Raw genomic sequence first — 21,206 nt, 5'->3', positions numbered from 1 at the left:
AGATCTGTATATTGGCTGAATTTCAAAAATTTCATAAAGAACCTGGTTATTTAGATTTCAGGCCAAATGCACAGTTGTTGCTGTAGAGAGGAAAGCAAACATTTGCTTTTGATTTATTCAGTGTGCAGGAAAGGAAAGAATGGAGAATTGGTGCAGCAGAATGATGGCTTAATAAATTCAGTGACTTGCTAGGCTGATGCACCCAGTGCACACCCTTGAGAACGGAGACTAATGATTTGCTGAAATGTATTTCTAGTGTATCCTGTAACAGCTCATTTCTTCTGTTACCCTGCACAGTTATTTCTTAAATACATAAAGATGTCACTTTTGTTTAAAATTAAAATCTTCATAGGCTGTGGAAATGCTCTTTTTGAAATAACATTTGTTAAGAAGCAAAGTGAGTTAGAGCTGAATTAACTTAAACTGCCACTTGATGTCTCTATGTAACTTACCACCTGTTTGATTTTATACACACTGTGACCCATATGAAACATGGTGTGGTGCATCATAGTCAAAGCTGATTTAAACCCACAAAAAATAGATAGTACCTCCGTTCACAGTCTTAAATATGTAGCTTATGCAATTTTTCAGATTATTAAAATTAGTCAACTCTTAATGTTATAAAAAACCTTTTGCTTGGAGGTTGACAAGATCCTGATGGTGACCCAGGGCTGGCTGAGCCGGAGGCATGTGTCTAACGCTTAGCATCCTGCTCGCACGAGGCTGTTTATGTTTGGCTTTTATGGTCCATTTATTCTGATTTGCAAAGTTTAAACTGTTGTGGTTGAAAGCTGTGGTATGTTACAGTATATCATATACAGAAATGAGTTGATAGTGCAGTTAGTAACAAGCAGTCTTCCCCGACTGCTACAGCTGCTAACAGAACTGGTGCTTTTGCCTGGTCCTTAAATACGTGCTTTTCTCTTCTTGAAAAACTGCAATGTGAATGTCTTTGCAAGTGTTTTATTGGGGCATAGGGAATTTAAGTGCATTCTTCTACACATAACAAGTGAAGTTTACAGTTTTGTTGTACCTTATTTAATCCTGTATTTGCCAGGGGCTCAGTTTGATGCTCCAAGCTGTAACGAGTTGTGTTACTGCTTTGGGAGAAGTTAATGTTTGTGTCTTGGGAATATGCACAGTCTCTAGGAAAAAAACAAACTGTAGTAATAGGTATGTTAAGTGATAGCGATCCAGCCTTCAGAGAACCTGTGAGCTAATTTTTTGTTTATAACTAATTTCTAAAATGTATTGAAAGACATTGTCTCTTTGATTTCTACTTGATTCAGTGTGGCTTCGTAGTTCACTGGTTTTGCCACAGACAGAGCCACATTTTGGTTTTAGTGATGCTGTCGGAATGTGCATTGTCTGCAGTTTGCTGTGACTAGGAACAGTTGGGTGTGTCTCTGTCTCCTGTTCTCAGTGAGAGTAGCTGCAGGGAGGAGGTTGCTGGGCCGCAGGGTTGTCCACGCGTGGCGCTTCCATTGGGCCGCTGATGACCGCTGTTCCAGCTCGTACTTCCTCCAGAGCCGCAGGACTTGCCGTTGGCCGGAGTTTTGCTGCACTCATGAGAAGCTACTAGATGTGTAAAGGTGCTTTGTATTTATATCCCTTCCTTCTAAAGAACAGTGTCATGCCGTGTCCTTAAGGGCCTTTTCATTTCCTCTTCTGTTGCAATTTTTGTCTGTTTTTCTCTGTATTGCTTCTCTTTCACATACTTTTATATGGATTAATGCATTCTGGATATTTCGATTTTGTTGTATGTTTTCTAATATGGCTTATCTTGTAATGATAGTATCCTTTAACGAGCAGGCGTTCTTTCTTTAAAAATTTTTGTTCATTTTATGAATTTGAGAATCAGAGAGCGTTCTCATTTGCTGGTTCACTCTGCAGTTACCCCCAAGTGACTGGGTCTTGGCTGAACTCAGTACGGGTCTCCCATGTGGATGGAAGGAGTTGAGTTAGTTGAGCCATCCCTGTTCCCTTCTCATTAGATCTGCATTAGCAGAAACTAGGGGAGATGATGAGAAACAAATGTGTGCCCTTCACTGTGGGCCACAGGCACCTGGGATGGCATGGAAACTGCAAGGGCAAACACCCTCCTCCAGAAGCTCTTATTTAAATGTAGAATGGATTTTTTTTCTTTATGGTTTTTCTTATGTTGTTAACCTTTGGTGGAGGCATTAAATATACTTTTATTGTCCATAAAAGTTTTGTAATTTTGACCTGTACGTGTAAGTCATCAGTTAAATTGGAATTCATTTTTATTATGGAGAGTGAAATAGTTCTGTTTAATTTACCCCTGTAAGGATAAATATCTGTGAAAGTATCATTGTTACAAAACTTACCTTTTTAACTTTAATCTGCTGTTCTCTTTGTGTTGTAACGAGTTAACAAGACGTTTCCCTCCCTACTGTCTTACTAGATTGTTGGGCCTTTCACTTTTCCATGTAAGCTTTGTACAGCACAAACTCCTCAAGTTCCTTGAAAAATCCTATGGATATAGATGTTATTCTATACAGTAGGTCTTCAAAAAAGTTTAAGAAGGTATATATTCCAAAAAAAGTTTATGCCTGGATCTCAAAATGTTTGCACCAAAATTCACATTTATTTAAATCTTTTAATTCAGTTTTCTCATGAATTTTATTTGTCCTTCTGTGCTTCCCAGTGTGGTCCACTGAGAGTGGCTGAAAGCAGCCCCTCCCTCTCAACCAGGAGGATTTTTCGCATCTGGATTTCAGTTTTTTGATCTGCTCCGTTTCTGACCTGGGCCAGATCACCTAACCCCCTTAGGCAACCTGGTGGTCCCCCGCTCCCAGGAGGTCATCATAGTGTTGCCGAACTTGGTGCGGACACCCGATCGGCACAGCACACTACAGCCCAAAACTCCTAAAGCGATCCTCCGGCCTCAGCCTCCCCAGTAGCTGGGACTATAGGCATGTGCCACCACACCTGGCAGGTTTCAATTTTTTAAAAAGGCATTCCATCTCTATAATAAAAGAATTAGGAGACATATTGCTTTTAAGGATGAGAAATTGCAAATTGAGAACTATGTTTCTTGTTTCAGAAATGAAAGATACAAAAAAGAAAGGTAGGGTCATGTTAAAATGCACTGGAAGCTGTCTCTTTCTGTTGGCCGATCCTGGGCAGATTGGGTTACAGCAGCAATAATGTCTGAAGCTGATTATAGTTATAGTGATTATAGTGATTACAAAGCACTGAATGCATAAAGAATATCAGTACAAAGTACAAAAAAATTAGTTGAAAGCTTATAAACAGGATGTTGACATAGCTTCAAAGGATCTCCCTCTGTAATTCTTGCTAATTACAAAGAAGGAAAGTGTAAGTAACTCTACAGTAGAGTAGCCGTGCAGATACTACTGCAGTCAGCTTATCCAAGTGAACACCTTCAGCAGCAGCTCCAGTCGTGGCTGTGTTCCAGTGATAGAATGCAAAGGGAACAAGATGAGAAGTTTTCTGATAATCCTGCCAGTATACTTGCTCATTATTCATTTTTAGATAATACTATTTTGAATTTTGATCTAAAATACAAAAATGTGCAGAGATCATATAATTAGAGAACAGGTCAGTGCTATTCAGAAATTGAATTTGTCTCTGAAATCTAGCCACCACTCAGGTCATGAAAATAACCAGTATTATTTCGCTTGACCTTGTTTGCGCCTCATACTGAACTTCGTATAAACGGAATTATTTGGCATGTATGTTTTGCAGGTGGCTGCTTCTCCATGTTATGTTGATGATATTCATTCACACTGTTACAGGTAGCAGTGTTGCATTCTTTTGATCACTATGTCGTTGTACAGAATTGCTTCATTCTTTTTGTAGTTCTGTGAATGTACATTGAAGTTGTTTCTAGTTTTTGGCTGTTAGGGGTTACCCTGTTGGGAGTGTCCCTGTTCATGTTGTAGTGGAGAAAGTTATTTTTAAAAGTTTTTTTTTTTGTTTGTTTGAAAAACAAAAAAGTGACAGCATAGACAAGGAAGAAAGAGATCCTCCATCCCTTGGCTTATTGTTGAGTTAGCCAAAGCTAGAAACCAGAAACTCATCCTGGTCCATTCCCATGTGGATGGCAGGGACCCAAGTACAACAAGCCGTCATCCACTGCTTTCCTGGTCACTTGAACAAAGTATTGGATCGGGAGCAAAACAACCAGGATTCAAACTGGTATCTCTTTATGGAATGTTAGTGTGACAATGGCTTAACACACTGTACCACAACAGTGACCCCAGAGTTCTTTCTTGTAATCATTACTAGGTGGCTGGCTGATGACCCTGTAACAAATGACAAGCAAAAACAAAAAGCATAGCAATTTACTTACTGTAGGGTCATGTGTGACATGAGAGCCTGAGACACACAGACACTGTATGTATTTTTGTGTTACGGGTGTCAGCGAATGGGCAGGTGGGTGGAAGCCTGGTCAAAGGAGGCATGACCTTGGGTGTGGTGGTGGTATTTAAGACTTCCCAGGTCTGTTTATTTGTGTTCTCAGGATCCCCCTGGCTTCACAGATGAAGACATTCCTTTTCAGCAAGTATGGGTGGGTGTCAGGACCCACTGTACTAGGAAGGCTGGTGAATTCTGTAATGGCCTATAGGATGAGAGTGGATCAGAGAGGTGTTTGGTTGGTTGGTTGGTTGGTTTTTGTTTTTGTTTTGTTTTGTTTGTTTTTCTCTGCAGTTTTCTTAAATGCCAAGGTGCTGTGTTGTATTTTGAAGTAATATCTCCTAAACCCCTTTAGTATCCTTTGCCACATATTTCTAAATTCATTTATGTTGGCTGAGTTGTGCAGCATATATGCATATGTTCAGCTTTAATAGATAACTGTCATACAGCTTATTAATTTGAGGTGTAAGTAATGTTGCCTACCACCTTGTGATTTTGCTTGTCCAGTATGTTCTTAAATGTCTAATGAGGTTGCGGATCTTCTGTTTCTTGGTATTTAATTTGATTGTCATCTTTTATGTGACATCACTCTTCATTATTGCCTTTGATGACTTCATCTTGGGTTTTTTTTTCTTTTTTAATTTTACAGATCATGCTACTCCTCTGCTCCTAATATTTCAGTCTTATCCTCCCACCCTCTATAGTTTCATTATGCTTGTGAAATAAGACTTAAATGTTGGTGATGTTGCAAAGTGTTTGCACTGTCTGGGCTTTAGTTTTGCCTTACACATGTATTCTCGCTGCTTCTGCTCTCCTGTTACTCCTCGAATGTGACCAACTGATGGGTACTACCATGCCTTTTCACGTTTTCTCCCTTTGCCTGGAATAGTGCTTCTTTGCCCATCTGTGATCACTTACTTCTGGGAGACAGCTCCCCACCCCACCCCCGCTTCACTCTCCCTACGTGCTGTCATTTCCTCTGGCTCATTCATGATTCCCATAGCATGTGTGAATGTTTTGTAACTTTTATGACGATCTTACTCCATACACACACTTGTCAATTTCTGCATCCTGTGAGTCCCTCAACCACAGGGACGCCCTGCACATCAGTGATGCAGTCCACTGATCTGTTTCATTCTGTCTCACCTGTGCATCCTTCCTGTGCGGATGACTGTGATCATTTTATTCCCTGGGTTTCATGCCTAGTTTTTCCCACTTCTCATGTGAGCGCCACTGGGGTAGCTTAATGACTTCCTGTAACCACTGGAAAGTTACAAGGTCTAATTAATTTTTCACCATGGTAACATTTGGTTGACCCTTATTTGGAGATAAGAACGCATAGAGGTTATTGAAAGCATGCAGGCTTAGAAAGTGGACTGTCTTATCTGTCGGGTTTGAAAAGCTCCATTGTCCTGCCCATTTTAATCTGTTAGACTGGAAGAGATGATTGAACTGGAAGTTAAATCCCTTCAGCAGTGTTTTAAGAGCTTTAGTGAACTTCAAAATTATCGTTATTTATGTCCAAATGGCAAGATCGCTGACCTTCCAAATTGTGTGTTTCTAAGCTGCTTATGTTACTTTCCATTTTGTCTGGATTATTCTGCAGATTATGTTAAAGCGCAATGCCTTATTTGTACTGGTGTCTTTATCCACCATCTGTTCCTCTCCTTTCTTCCTTTAGTACCTCTGCCTCTTGCCCTCCATTGTGCCCTGTCTGCTCCCAGTTCTGAAGCCCTGCCTGGCACTAGAAGAAGGGTGAGTGGCAGGCAGGAGTCAGTCTGTAAGTGAAGCGGGGGTGGCTTCCAGGCCCCACCTTGTGAGGACACAGGCTCACCTGAGCACCAGTGTTTGATTCCAGGGACAGTGAATCCTAGCCCCTGCAGCCATTTAGGGAGTGAAGCAGCAATGGAAGATCTGTATTCCTGCCTTTCCCTCCTCCCAGCCTTGCACCTTGGTAACTTTGCCTTTCAAATGAATAAAAATAATAATTATTTTGTGTGTCTGGTGCAAAAGCCTAGTGGCTAAATCCTCACATTGCATACACCAATATCCCATATGGGTGCCAGTTCATGCCCTGGCTGCTGCACTTCCCATCCAGCTCCCTGCTTGTAACCTGGGAAAGCAGTCAAGGACAGCCTAAAGTCTTGGGACCCTGTATCCATGTGGGAAACCCAGAAGAAGCTCCTGGCATCAGATCAACTCAGCTCCCACTCTTGCAGCAACATAGGGAGTGAACTAGTTGACAGAAGATCTTTGTCTCTCCTTTTTTCTGACTCTGCTTTTCCAATAAAAATAAGTAAATCTTTAAAAAAAAAATACGTGACCTTTTTATGAATCATGGTGAATACAGCAGTGTGGCTGAATGTCACCGCCACTGAGCAGAATGAGAGCTGAGTGAGATCAGACGTGGCCTTTGTGGATGGTGACTCAGCATCCTTGGCCTTGTCAAGGCACCTGACCCTGGGAAGAAGCACCTCGGTGTCGAAGGTTACTTACCAGGAAAGGTTCTCCATCACATGGCTGATTTGTTGGGTTCATTTTTCTCATGGGGTCTGGAAAAGGACAGCATTCTTATCTTTCACTTATGAATATTAAAAACAATTGCAGGACTTTAGATCTCCAGTGTTATGGGTGTGTTTGTTCAGAATTTCATGGAATGCTAAATATTCAGAGATTGTCTTAAGTAAGATGATGCCATGTCAACTATTTGGATAAGATAGCATATTTTTCTTCTGAGAACTGTTTTCTCAGAACTCTGAGTTAAATGTTGGCGCTGACTTAGCTAGATTTCTGTTGCTTGGTGTATGTGTGAGTGGGTAGGCCATGTCGTTTTTGAGGTTTTTTATCTCTAATTCCCCTTTCGATTTTTTTGAAGCAGTAGTCCAGAGCAGCACTGCTTAAAATATATTTGTTTATTTTGGCTTTTTGATGTTCACTTCTACAATAGATGCTGCTGATCTTAACTGGGAAATAGTGGAGATACTCTAAAGCTGGTGCCTTTTTTCCCAGTGTTTAATTGTAGTAGAGTTGCGTGCTTCAGAAAGGCAGGCGTACCTGTTTGAGAGCAGAGATAAGACTTTTGCCAATGTTGTGCAGCTGTGTGTTCCAGTGGAGCCACGTGTGTACTATAGCAGCTTTTATTCCCCCACAGGTTAAACGCTGCTAGCATGGATGATGCTGCTGTCTGAATATCCACGGCCATGGCACACGAGCACAGTGAGTACGATGCCAGGTTTCCTATATAGAATGCTGAAATGCTGAGTTTATTTATCTTTCTGATAAATGGAAATATTGAAAGAAACATCTCTTTTCTAAAAAGGTTAGAAAGTTAATGTTTTTTTGCTTTCTCAGTCTATAGTTGTAGAGACTTACTGTGACTTTGATATCACATGTTTTGATGCACACGGAGTTGTTGAAGCTAATCCATGTAGCTGGAGTGGGCAGTAGGCTTGGATCCTAATCTTGCAAACATCTGTGTTCCATGTTGTGAGGTCGAGGAACTGATCACAGCACCTGGTGGAGCCCTCACTCGGGGCCGTCCCGTCCCACTGTGTCCTTGTTGGGCTTGAGCTCGGGCCACTCTGATTAGTGTTGGCTGTTAGCCGGCTGGAGGGATGGTTTCAGGATGTTCCTGTTCCAGCCAGGGAGGCCCAAGGCAGATTTGCTGGGGCTCTGGCACAACTTTTCTTGTACTTGGGATGAAGGCTTAAGAGCGCACTGCCTCTTCTCTTCCGGGTGTTGCTGTGTGATGCTGTGAGGTCTTCGTGTGCAGCCTCCTGGCTGTCAGCCTGAGCCAGAAGCTGCACAGGGTGGAAGACAGATTCCAGAATCACAGGGAACCAGCCCTGGTGCCTGCCCCTGTTCTGATGGTCCAAGTGTCTGAGCCAATGTGTTTCCTTTTTGCTTAAGCCAGTTTTTAGTTAGGAGCCAAAGCATCCTAAGTGATTCACTTAATCTCCATTTTATTTTTAGTAATCCATTAGTTTCTCCCTGGGGAATGTTGCAAAGCCAGGCAAAAATAATATGGTTAAATTAAACTGGCACGACGTGTCGTGTTGACTGGCATTCTCTCTTCTTGTAGCCCTTCTCAGGTAGTGAATCAACATTCAGGCATGAATCGAAAATGTTCTTTTCAGTTCTCTCTTTTCCCCCACAAGATGGTTTTGGCTTTGAAGCAGCCCACGTGAACCACAGTTGTGGAAGGGTTTTAAGATTACAGACACCGGATCACCCTCGTCCTGGTTATGACAGTGTTTTCCTGAAGTACCCTATGCTCACATTTTTTTTTGTCTTAAGTTTTTAAAAAAGTTTATTCATTTTTATTACACATTTTTGTAGGTATAGAGCAGTCCCCCGTCACTCCTCCTCCTCCTCTCTTCCCCTCTGCCCTCCATCCCTGTTTGCCCCACTGATGTACAATGGCATAAGTCCTGCAGCTGCAGTTACAGTTTCAGCGTCCTCTTACTGACAGTGTCATGACATTGCAGGCATAGGCAATGGCAGAGAATCTAGTATCTTGTCGAGGTACATTAGTTTTACTGGGAGGTCTTTCTTTTCTTCAGGAGAAGAGATGCACACCCCACCGTGCTGCCTTTTCCCCTGTTGGTAGAATTCAGCACGTTGGTCCTGGGCTTTTTGTTATTGGGAGGGATTCAGTTACTGATTTGATCTCTGTTGTAGTTTTAAGTGTGTTTAGATTTTCTGTTAACTTATTGTTTTTTGGCAAATGATATGTATCCAGGAATCTATCCATTTTTTCTAGATCTTCTGATTTGTTGGCATATAGTTGCTAGTAGTAATTACTAATTGTTAGGTATTCTTTTTCATCTTGGATTCTGTTATTTTTTCTTGTCTTTTTTTAATCAGTGGGAATAGAGTGGTATTTATTTTTATTTTTCTTGACAGACCAGCTCTTTGGTTAATTATGTATTGTTGTTTTGGTCTCTATTTGGCCTGTTTCCTCTTTTATTTTGATTATCTCTTTTTCTAATAATCTTGGGTTATTTTGCTGTTGTTTTTCTATATTGTTCAGCTGCATAGTAGCTCATTACCTGGTGCCTTTCTGTTTTCTTGATATAGATGCTGATTGCAGTAAATGTTCCTCTTAGCACGGCTTTGGCTCTGTCCCACAGGCTTTGATACATTACACCGATGTCTTCATTCACGCCAACGAATTTTAAATATCTTCTTTGGTTTCCTGTCTAACCAGTTGTTCATTCAGTAGCATGTTCAGCTTCCAAGTATTTGCATATTTTCTGGACTATTTTATCTACTAGTGTCACTCGTTTAGTTTCTTTTGTGGTTTTTACTGAGAAGTTCCCCTTTGCCATCATTGGGTGTAGCTGCTTTGTTTTTCCTGTCTTTACTTTTTTCAGTAACATTTGTAGGGTTGATCTGGTAACAGCAGTCTTTCAGTTTCTGTTTGCTGTGGAAGTATTTTGATTTCATTTTCAAATACAAATGAAATATTTGCTGGGTATGTTATTCTGGGCTGATTCTTTTTTCGTTTTAGGATCTGGAATATGGCACTCCGTTCTCTTTTGGCCAAAAATATCTCCTGTTAGAAGTCAGCAATGAGTCTGATTAGTGTTCCTATCTTTTTGCATGCATATTTCAGTTTTTTTTTTTATGTTCAACTGAAGGCTTTGATGGTTATGTGTCAAGGTGAGGATCACTTCTGATAGTCTGTTTCAAGTTTTCTGTCATTCCTGTGTTTGACTTCTCTGTTCTTTTCCAATGTGGGGGAAGTTCTCTTTGATTATTTTGTGAATATTTCTTGAAATCCTGCTTCTCCTTCTATGCTTCCAGGAATTCATATTACCCTTATATTTAATCTTTTGATAATGTCCTTTAATTCATTGATGTATTTCCTGGTTTCACTTAGGTCTTCTCCATAGTACTAACTCTTGGTGCATTCTCCAGTGAAGTTTCTTTCTCATTCTGAAATTCTTTTCTTCCTCCTTGCTCATTCTCTTGGGGAGGCTTTCCATTGTATTTTTAGTTTTCTCTAGTCCTCAAATGTTTCAGTGTCACTCTGTTGTATAGCTTGTATCTCTGTTGTAATATTGATTAAATTCATGCCTTTATTTCTTGTTCCTGTGTACAGTTGGTCTTTGTCTAGGCAGACTTTACTCCGCTTTCTGCCTCGCATGTGGTTCTAATGTTGGAGTACACACAACACACAACAGGGTCCTAATGTCTGCCCACAGTTATGTTTGTCCTTTAGGTTTTTTGTGTTTTTTTTTTTTTAAAGATTTACTTATTTTGGAAAGTCAGAAAGGAGAGCCAAAGAGAAAGATCTTCCATCTAATGGTTCACTCCCAAGTGGCTGCAATGGTCAAATCTGAGCCAATCTGAAGCCGGGTACCAGGAATTTCTTCTAGGTTTCCCATGTGGGTACAGGGTCCCAAGGCCTTGGACCATCCTCAAATTCTTTCCCAGGACACAAGCATGGAGTTGGAAAGAAAAGTAGACCAGCCAGGATACTAATTGGTGCCCACATTGGATCCCAGCACCAGCAAGCAAGAATTTAGCCACTACACTCTTGCGCCAGACCCTGGCCTTTAGTTCTGCCTTACTTGCCAGAGTTAATGTTGCTGATCCAGATCCCATCAGCTTTCCAAGATTCCCATGTCCCCTTCTCAGGTGACCCTGGTGGCTCTCAGGATTTAGAGCACAGACCTCCTGGGTGTGGGGTGAATTTGGCCTTCATCTCCTGGTTCCCGGCTTTGGTTTGCTCACTCCCCAGTGATGAGCCTGTGCCATCTGGATGTTCAGCAGCCCATCTTTTTCCGTTCAGTTTTGCCTCATTTTACAGATGTTGGGAGTCATGCTTTTCTCCTACACTTTCTGGCCACATGCTGTGCTTTTGGGAGACTCCTCTGTGAGTCAGCCTGCTCACTCTCCTTTGGTGTCAGCTACAAATCTATAGGATTTCTGTTGGTGGGCTGGGCTGCTTTCACATAACACTGTTTTGCTCACCTTCCTCTCAGGCTGCAGGCTACAACCTACAACCTTAGGGGTTTTCAGTAAGTTGTCGTCCGGTTTTCCTCCTCTGCGCAGCTCCACCTTCCTTCCACAGGCCTGCAAACTCCATTCACCTAACGGAGTGATTTTCCTTCTCCGGCTCTGCATAGCACCTGCTTTTCTCCTGCTGCATTCTTTCCACTCGGGGCTACATCCTCCTACTCTGGTTAGCCGTCTTGCGTCTCTGACATTTCTGATTTGTTTGCTTTTGTCCTTCAAAATAAACTTAAGATCCAAAGATTTGGGGCCTGGTGGCGTGGCCTAGCGGCTAGAGTCCTCGCCTTGAACGCACCGGGGTCTAATCCCGGCAGCCCCACTTCCCATCCAGCTCCCTGCTTGTGGCCTGGGAAAGCAGTCCAGGATGGCCCAAAGCTTTGGGACCCTGCACCTGTGTGGGAGACCGGGAAGAAGTTCCTGGATCCTGGCTTCGGATCAGCATAGCGTCGGTCGTTGCGCTCACTTGGGGTGTGAATCATCAGATGGAAGATCTTCCTCTCTGTCTCTCCTCCTCTCTGTATATCTGACTTTCCAATAAATAAATAAATCTTAAAAAAAAAGATATAGAGTAGCATAACAATTACACATATCTATTTTCCGACCTGTAACACATTAGAGAAGTTGAATGTTTGCTATTTCCACCAATCTTTTATAAACCCAGGATAGTTCCTTGATGTTAGTTGACTGTCTCAACCTCCCAAAGAAACGCTGTTCTGGCTTTGGTCATGATTGTTCCCTGTAATTGTTGGTGCTTTTCCCACACTTATCTTGTATAAGTTCCCTGTGCTGTTACCTGCGGGCTTAGAGTGCATGCTGTGTGCTCTGGTTGTCTAATCACAATATACACTGAAAGAGTTTGTAGCTGTGTTCTTGATGCTCATCACAAGACCTGTTGTTAGACTTTCTGGTGGTCTGAGGCACATCTGTGTGGAGTCTGGGTCGGTATCCCGATGGCTTTTTGTCTTCTCTCAGCCTCACAGCACTTGGCTGTGCTACTCTGTCTGTGGTTGGGTTTGCGTTCCGTGTCCCTTTCAGCACTGCTGTGCAGGTTTGGCATGCGAAGGACACTGGAAAACCGACTGAGTCATTGGTGATCTTTTGAGTGTGTGGTCTCTGGGCTTTATTCATATAGTGCTCAGAACCCTTGCTTGTGGCAGCTTAAATCTGTGCCTTCCCCACTTTCTGACAAGTAGCCATCTGACCGACACAATTTACTTGTGTACATTGTAAATTTGTCAGTTTATCACATTGTGACTTGTGTGCACTTGGCAGTGATTATAGAAGAGACATCTATTCTGAACTGATCATGAAATTGTACCTTGAAGCAGCACCTAGGGAGCCTGTCAGAAATCTTGGCTGTGTCTTTATTTTATGACAGTCCGATGTTGGATCATAGATTACTTTGTTTCATGCTGTTCCAAAATGGACCATAAGTCATGTAACATCTTCATTCAAAAAGCTTGTTTTTTAAACTGTTACCTTTTGTTCTTGTTTTCAGTGTTACCTGCCTGAAAGTAAATAGTTGGTTCCATTCACAAATCATTCCCCCTTTCAAGTTGGGAAGCTAACTACTGATCCGGCATCAGGGAATGATGTGGCAATCAAAATTAATTTCCATGTATGTAATATTGTGTGTGTGTATGTATCATTTAACTGCACGTGTTGAGCATTGAAAAAACTCAGAATATTTTTTCTGCTTGGTTCCTGTGTATTTTGCTCATGTTACAGGAAGGAAAAATGTAACATCTTTTGATGAAATTGGATTTTATATTTTTGTGCTTTTTTTTAAAAAAAAAGATTCATTTACTTTTATTTTTTAAGATTTATGTATTTTTATTACAAAGCCAGATATACAGAGAGGAGGAGAGACAGAGAGGAAGATCTTCCATCTGATGATTCACTCCCTAAGTGAGCGCAACGGCCGACGCTATGCTGATCCGAAGCCAGGATCCAGGAACTTCCTCCAGGTCTCCCACACGGGTGCAGGGTCCCAAGGCTTTGGGCCGTCCTGGACTGCTTTCCCAGGCCACAAGCAGGGAGCTGGATGGGAAGTGGGGCTGCCGGGATTAGAACCGGCGTTCAAGGCGAGGACTCTAGCTGCTAGGCCATGCTGCCGGGCCCTCATTTACTTTTATTTGAAATGTAAATTTTACAGAGAGAGAAGGAGCAACACAGAGAGAGGTCTTCATCTGCTATTCACTCCCCAAATAGGCACAGCAGTTAGAGCCGAGCTAGTCCAAAGCTGTGAGGCAAGAGGTTTACCCTGGTCTCCCATGTGGTGGACAGGGGTCCAAGGACGTGGATGATTCTCCACTGCTTTGCAGGCCATAAGCAGAGAGCTGAACTGCAAATGAATTAGCTAGGACACGAACCAGCACTCATAAGGATGCCAGCACTGTAGGCTGAGGGTTAGCTGGCTGTGGTGCCACATGTTCTTTATTGTTAAATGAGTGGTTCTTATTTTAATTTTATGTAAATGAAGCTATATTTAGCTTGCTATCCCCCATTCTAGACTTAGGATCCGAAATTACGATATTGGTAATGTTGGAACATGTCAGCCGTCTGATGGAGACACCCAGTCCGAGGGTCCCCAGTATATCCCCCTCCCGTGAGGAGGCAGCATACTGCAATGTGCTGCTGCAGAGGTCAAACCAAATACAGACACAAAAATGGCAAGATATTTAGGTTACACTCCTGTCAGATGTTCCGTCTTTTATTTTTTTAAGAGAAAAAAGAGCCCTTAAATTTTCTGTGAAAAAATCATTTCAGTGAACTGACACCACTCTTTTTGTTCCTTGTAGAATGCCTTTAAAAAAAATCTTTGCGAAGATTCTTGTAGACTTGGTCTGTTTTTGTACCTCAAAATGACATGGTGTGCTTGTGGGGGTGGCCGGCGTGCCCCAGGGAGCCTCTTGCAGCGACTGGGCTCTGTAATTAGGCCTTGCTCTCTGCACCCTGTGGACATGGAAGCACTGGTCATAGACCATTTAGTCTGGGAAGGCAACACATGAATCATCTAAATTGGCACAAATTATCTGGAATGGTATGCTGTGTTTTTTGCTCTTGATTCTGTAAGTGAAGGAATTAGAAAAGGAAGCTGATTCCTGGAATTGGAGAGTATTGTGGAGTAAATTCACACTGGTGAAAGCAGATTTCTTTCTTCGATAGAGTGAAAAGCAGTGGGCTAGTTGATTTCACAGTTCTGATTTCACGGATCTGTTTTAGAAAATTCCTCCACATCCTATCCCCTCTCCTGGAGGGAGGGTGGGACCTGTGACCTTTTGTGCAGCTCCTGTCCCTTGCTCCCTCCACAGGGCCGTGTGGCAGCCCACAGCCTTCCTGGGGCTGGAAGGAGGCCCGGATGTATGTGCCTCTGTTTTGCTTCCTCTCACTTGCCCCCAACCCTTGTCCAACTCTCTCATATTTAAAATTGCAGTTTGAACTTTTTCCCTTCCACCAAATGGTGACTCCCTGAACTTGGTGAGGTTTGTTACTGGTGACTGGGAACAAAATGGGTGAAAGCCATGTTTCGTGTTCACTGAATAATAAGTTGACAATGTCTTATTTCATTGTAATGAGTTAAACGTTTTCTCTGTTTCAGTAATAAACCTGTAATAATATTCTTCTCAAAGTTGGAGATATTTGTATCTGTAAATCACTACAGAAGTAAAACGAGGGCATTTCCTATTTTCTTATTTAGAGGAGCACTTATTGTATCTGCTCTCAAGGGAAAAGATTAAGCAAATTTATGCATTCAGTAGCAAAAACACCAGGCCTTTGACTAGTGAAGTGAGTTTGACTTTCTGGTACGTGGCCATTTGGCTATTTTTCTGTAAGTGAGAATCTCAGAGGAAGCATCCTCCTGCAGTTGGAAGAAGGAAGCCACAGTTGGTCACGCACTTGGGCGTCCGGAAGCCTGCCTGCTACTCGGTGCACTTACATGTGCTCATAAAATAAGGTGGTTTTTTTTGTTTGTGTGTATGTGTGTTTTTTTCCTGGTTGGTCCAGGGCGTTGTTCTTGGTTACACCTTGTTGCTCCTGGAAATCAGGTGTTCAGTGGCACACCTGCTGAGCTATGTGATTTGTGCATTGAGTTTCTAAGATGCTGATTGATGAAGTAGTTCTTCAGGAGTGTCCTTCATCAGAAATCTGATTTGATGGGTAGATAAAATACTTTATTTTTAAAGATTTATTTATTTTTATTACAAAGTCAGATATACAGAGAGGAGGAGAGACAGAGAGGAAGATCTTCTGTTTGGTGATTTGCTCCCCAAGTGACCACAATGGCTGGTGCTACGCCGATCCGAAGCCAGGATCCAGGAACCTCTTTCAGTCTCCCACACGGGTGCAGGGTCCCAAGGCTTTGGGCCGTCCTCGACTGCTTTCCCACGCCACAAGCAGGGAGCTGGATGGGAAGTGGAGCTGCCGGGATTAGAACCGGTGCCCATATGGGATCCCAGCACATTCAAGGCGAGGACTTTAGCTGCTAGGCCACGGTACCGGGCCCCAATAAAATATTTTCTGTAACATAAAACATGAAGATCTATGTGTTAGGATTTGAGGCCGTGTTTATTCAAAGAAAAAATACCTGCTTGTTAAGAACTGTAGCCTTTTTCTAAAGATTTGTTGCCAAGAGGCCTTGCTTTAGTACCGAAATTAAATCTAGGTTTGTAAATAATTAGGTCATTAGCCAACACCTAAACAGAGGAGCGAAGGGTTTGCTGGACGTTTCACGTCACCTCCTGGCTCCTGGATTACTTCAGAAAAATTATTTCTCCCATGACTGTGATTGTCTCTTGTTAATGAATACACTGGCTATTAGCTCTCAGTCAGGAATTGTAGAGTTCTTAGATTGGAGACATATCCAGGATAGGTTTATGTTTGGCTGTATTTCTTTCCAGCCATGGCTGCCTTCTCAGTTTTCTGAATAAATGTTAATATCCTGATGAAATCTTCCCACTCTGATTTTTCTTTTTCCATTTCCTTCTCGGACCAATTAAATAGAATTAATCTAGCTTGCAGGCTTAGGTAGCCCTTCTGTAATCTCAGAGCTGGGCTGAATAGAGGCTGCGCAGATGGGACATCTGTCCCTAATTCTGTCTGAGTGTTTGGCCTGTCCCTAATCTGATGGTGGCCTCACTGTGATAGCACTCTGAGGCCTCCGTTCACAGGTGGAGGGACCAGTGTGCATCCACCACCTCTGCGCATTTCCAGCCGTTGGGTATAAAGATTTAGGCCAAGGTCCAGCCTTCACTGTTACTGCAGTCGGATGCCTTAATTGCGTTTTGGTGATCATTTGGAATGAGTCCATTTTGTTGTAATTTATTTTATCCTCAGTAAATTTTAAGAATAATTGTTATAAAAATAGTATATGATTGTGAACAAATGCAGGAAGTATAGAGAAACCTATAAAATTGAAGCTTATCTATGGTTTCACCATCCACAGGTAGTCTTTTGTAACATTGGCTAATAGTGTGTTTTCATAAACCGTAGCAGTGAGGGTCATTAGTTTTCTAGTAAGGGATTGGCTAAAGGTGGTGGTGATCAGGAGATGTTAAGTATCTGTATATGGTATGTGCTAAATGTGGTGCTTTGTAACTGCAAGTACTTATTTCTGCTGGTTGTTTCCGTTTCTTTATTGGATAAAGGAAAGAGCTGCTTAAATGGTAAACTGGGCTCTACTTTAGCTATCTTTTCTTTCTGCTGACTTTTAGGGAGAGATTTTTTTTCATCAGCCATGTTTCTCAATTTAAATTTTATTTTTAAAATTTTCACTTACTTATTTGAAAGACGAGTTCGGCAGAGAGGAGACAGATGTCCCATCCACGGGTTCATTCTCCCCAAATAGCCACAATGACCAGCAGAAGCCAGAAGTCAAGAGCTTCATCTAGGTGTCCCACGTGGCTGCAGGGGCCTGAGGACTTGGCCATCTGCCGCCGCTTGCCGAGGCACATTAGCAGGGAGCTGGGTCAGAGGAGGGGCAGTTGAGACAAACTGGAATACTAACGGGATTCCATTGTCACAGGCTGTGTGGTTCAACCCACTGATCCTACTGCTGGCTTGCTAAATTTTGGTTTTTAACGAACACTTAAGTTTAAGTTTTGGTTTTGGAGTTGAAAATACATATGCTGTATATATATCCACACCTCATAAATAATGTGTTCTCAAACGTTTTGTCTTCTGCTCCCCAATGGGGAAATTAGCCGAAGTCCGCGGGGGGAGGTGCAGATTGAGGGGACGGTATCTTCTGATTGATGTCGTGTGTCTGTCCCCTGGTGTGCTCTCATGTCCCTCTTCTGCCCTACACAAGCTTCAAGAGACTGTGTGCTCCATGATAGAACTTGTGGAATTCTACACTACCCCCAGCCCCTGTGATCGTCCCCACATTCTCTCTTGCGGTTGTTTACAGTAACTGAGCCCTTCCTGTCTGGTTTTCTAGCCCTCATCTTGGAATAACATATAAGCAATAGTCCTGTCTTTTGATCTGAAAGTGTTTGTCCTTTGTGGTGTTTTAATTTCTGAGCACTTGTTCACTAGCCTCCTTCCCTGGCACTCAAAATTACATGAGCCAGACGATCTGTGCTCACAGCGGCACTCGCAGGAGCAGGCTGCCCTCTAGCCTGGGGCCAGTAATGGCCAAGTGTTCTTGTCCCAAAACTGCTGTGGCGCACACAGAGCAAAGCAGAACTTTGTGCTCTGCCCAATTCGCCCAGTTAAAGATGATAGCATCTTTGGTTTATTTATTTTTTTAAAGATTTATTTTATTTTTACTGGAAAGTCAGATATACAGACAGAAGGAGAGACAGAGGCAGATTGTCCATCCAGTGATTCACTTCCCAAGAGCCAATGGTCAGAGCTGTACTGCTCCCAAGGCAGGAGCCTCTTGTGGGTTCTCCACGTGGGTGCAGGGTTGTCCTCAACTGCTTTTCTAGGCCACAAGCAGGGAGCTGGATGGGAAGCAGGGCTGCTGGGATTAGAACTGGTGCCCATATGGGATCCCGGAGCTTGCAAGACAAGGATTTTACGACTGCAGCCGCGAGATTACCGCACTGGACCCACATCTTTGGCTTAATTGAAGTCTTCATTTTGTGGTATCACTCAGTTTCAAAGCAGTGCCCCTTTATATTTTTGCCTGGAATCTTCTGGCAGAGTCCTCCCCCGGAAAGACACAGAGATCTTCAGGAGATTGTGTTCCGACAGTTGTGAATGTTTGTAAGAATCAGCACTGTCTCTGCGGATCCTTTGCTCGTGTAGCAGGAGCTCCCTGGATTTCAGCTCTTGCAACCACAGTCCCTTTTGTTAAGGGACTGACTGAAATTATTTGGCACTTTCTGCCAATTCTAATGCTACTTTGTAAACATTTTGGTAAATTCCCACATTTTGATCTTTTGTCGCTGTGTTTTCAGTTTAAGCATCAGCTGGTGATCTTACCATTTAAATGAGTGAAGCAGGCAAATTTTTGTTTTTTAAAAAGTATTATTATTAATAATGGTAATTGTGTCTTTCCTGCCTGTATTTCCCTTAAGGGTGGCTTTGTGGGAATTTGTATTTTTGCATGATCAATTTAGGCAGTTATGAATTCGTTAGATTAATTTCCGTTAACACTTCCCAACCCTATCAATAGTGAGTGACTTAAATAAACAAGTTTGATAAGTTAAGAAATGGTTTACCAGAGCATGACTGGTGCTGTTAGGGTACTACTCGTACAGTCAGATTGATAGGTTTTTGTTTTCAGTGAGATTCTTACGTAATCTCTGCTGAAAGAATTTGATGTTCGGGCCTAAAGTTCGTCCTTAAAGTGAACTCTCTCCATCCCGTTTCCTTCTCCTTTTTGGGTGAGAGAGGTGTGTGTGGAGAATCGGAGAAAAGGATGTTCAGACGAAGAACGAAGGCCGGTTGTGGTCTGGGAAGATAGAGGGAAAGGGTTGAAGTGGAGATGCTCACCGGCACAAGTTCGGACCTGCCCACTGCCTTTCTCCGCCTTCACCACCCACACGGCTGCAGACAGCTCTTGGCTCTAATCAAGTTCGGGGACAGTTTCTGAACAATAACTCACTTGCCATCATCTGCCTCTTCTCCACAATATGTACAAAGGAATGGAAAGTTTGAATTGCCGGCTTGCTGACTGCAGAAGAAATTAAGAAGGCTGATTCTCTTTAAGAGCCTTCCTGATTCCCTTACCAGATGAATTCCTCCTGCACTAATTCTGTAAGGCCACAGTGAACTCAGCTGAACTGTTTTTTTTAAAAAGTGAATTGTCTATCCTACTAGTACATATTAGTCTCCCTTTCTAGAGGATTGGGAAATTATTTTCTCTTCAGTTTCAAGATGAGTTAGAGTGATACAGTTTCAAGTGACTTCCTAGTATTCTTGTGTTTTTGTGGTCCTCCATTAATTGGGTGAATGAATGTTGCCACACTTTCTGAGGTCTTGGAACTCTTGGTAGATGACACTGTTGTTTGGAATAATTGCTGTTGGGAGGGCTCTCTTCACCGAGGAAGGCCATGGCATCTGTCACACTTGGAAAGGTGGGGTCTGGACTTCTGAGTATTTCCTTTCTGCCTTCTGTAGTCGGCTACCTTGGAGCTCTGTCTTCACTGCTGGATCTCTAGGCGTCATTGTCATGTTCACTTTGTTCCCAGTGTTAGTGTAGAGGCAAGGTCATGATGCTTTTTGAGGCCTTTGAAGGTTGCTTGCTGTAAGTTTCACCGCTTCACAAATGACTGAAAAAAGGCAGGAAAAGTTTCTTCTGTGGTTTAGTGTCAGTGTGTATTTGAACACAGTGCATCAGGCATTGTTGTCATGAAAACCACGTGGTACACCCAACAGCCTCTTGGTTCCTGTTTTTCAGCTGCTTTTCAGCCCAAGAAAAGATGGACTCACTTGGATGTGCAAGAGCAGCGGGTCCCTTGCGACCTTCAGATGTAGCAGCGCGTGCTCCAGTTAGGGGTGCTGTCTGCAGTTCCTTCTGCCTCCTGACCCATTCCTGCAGATGAGGTCATGGATAATAGTGAATAATAACACTGTGGTAAACTTTGAAGTGTCCTAAGTGGGGGAAGGCCTTGTCCTCACCAATGTTCTCTTCCTGGGTGGTCTGCTCTAAGTGTTCTGGGCAGCCCCTGACCTTCATCGGAAGAACAGCTGCTCTTGACCTTCTGCGAAAGAAAAACTTGGACAAATGTGTCTGGTAATGCATTAAAATGAACTTTTGTTATTTCACAATATTTACAAAATGAAGAGTTACTGTGCTTTACCTGCAGCAGATTCCTCTTGGCAGTGACCATGAAGTTCTTGGCCTTCTAAAAGTAACGGTCTTTAACGAGTGCTGGTCCAGAGTCTCCTCCTCCTTCGTATTCAGTGGGAGGGCTGTTTTTCTGACCCGTGCACTGTGTAGTTGCAGGCTTTTGCATCGGGTATTGCTTTTATTTGGTGATTTACTTCTGCGCTCAGCTTCTCACTTTATACCTCTTGATGGGAAAGACTGTTCCCATGGAGATCTGTGACACTTGGACCACAGGAAATATAATTTGCAGGGAGAATACAGAGGGAGGGAACAGCATTTCCTTACGCCATCCTCCCAAAGTTACAGGGCGGTTAGGCGTAGTACTGTAGCGCCAAGACAGAACTGTTATCCCTTAAGGACGGAGAGACCCTGAACAGGCAGGCGCCTATCTCCGTCACAGTCCAACCTTACACTTGGAAGCAGGCCTAGAAAAACTCCTGCCTGGCAGCAGCTTCTCGTTGCACATACCTTCCTGCATCTCACAGTAAACTTGTGT

The 21,206-nt window shown here is 42.8% G+C and overlaps 1 protein-coding gene across 3 annotated transcripts in view; it reads left to right on the top strand.

Annotated features, from left to right (window-relative positions):
• SIPA1L1 (signal induced proliferation associated 1 like 1) overlaps positions 1-21,206 on the top strand; it is a 291,662-nt gene that overhangs the window by 129,040 nt on the left and 141,416 nt on the right. For all 3 annotated transcript variants that reach the window (XM_040975354.1, XM_040975356.1, XM_040975355.1), the window contains one exon: positions 7,556-7,620. The gene's annotated coding sequence lies outside the window, so the exon portion shown is untranslated. The remainder of the gene's footprint in view (positions 1-7,555; positions 7,621-21,206) is intronic.

Source organism: Ochotona curzoniae, unplaced genomic scaffold, assembly GCF_017591425.1.
Source record: "Ochotona curzoniae isolate NIBS_2020 unplaced genomic scaffold, NIBS_Ocur_1.0 contig_2688, whole genome shotgun sequence".
Taxonomy (NCBI): Eukaryota; Metazoa; Chordata; class Mammalia; order Lagomorpha; family Ochotonidae; genus Ochotona; species Ochotona curzoniae.
Note: the sequence above shows the minus strand (reverse complement) of the source record. Positions and strands in the feature narration are given on the sequence as shown.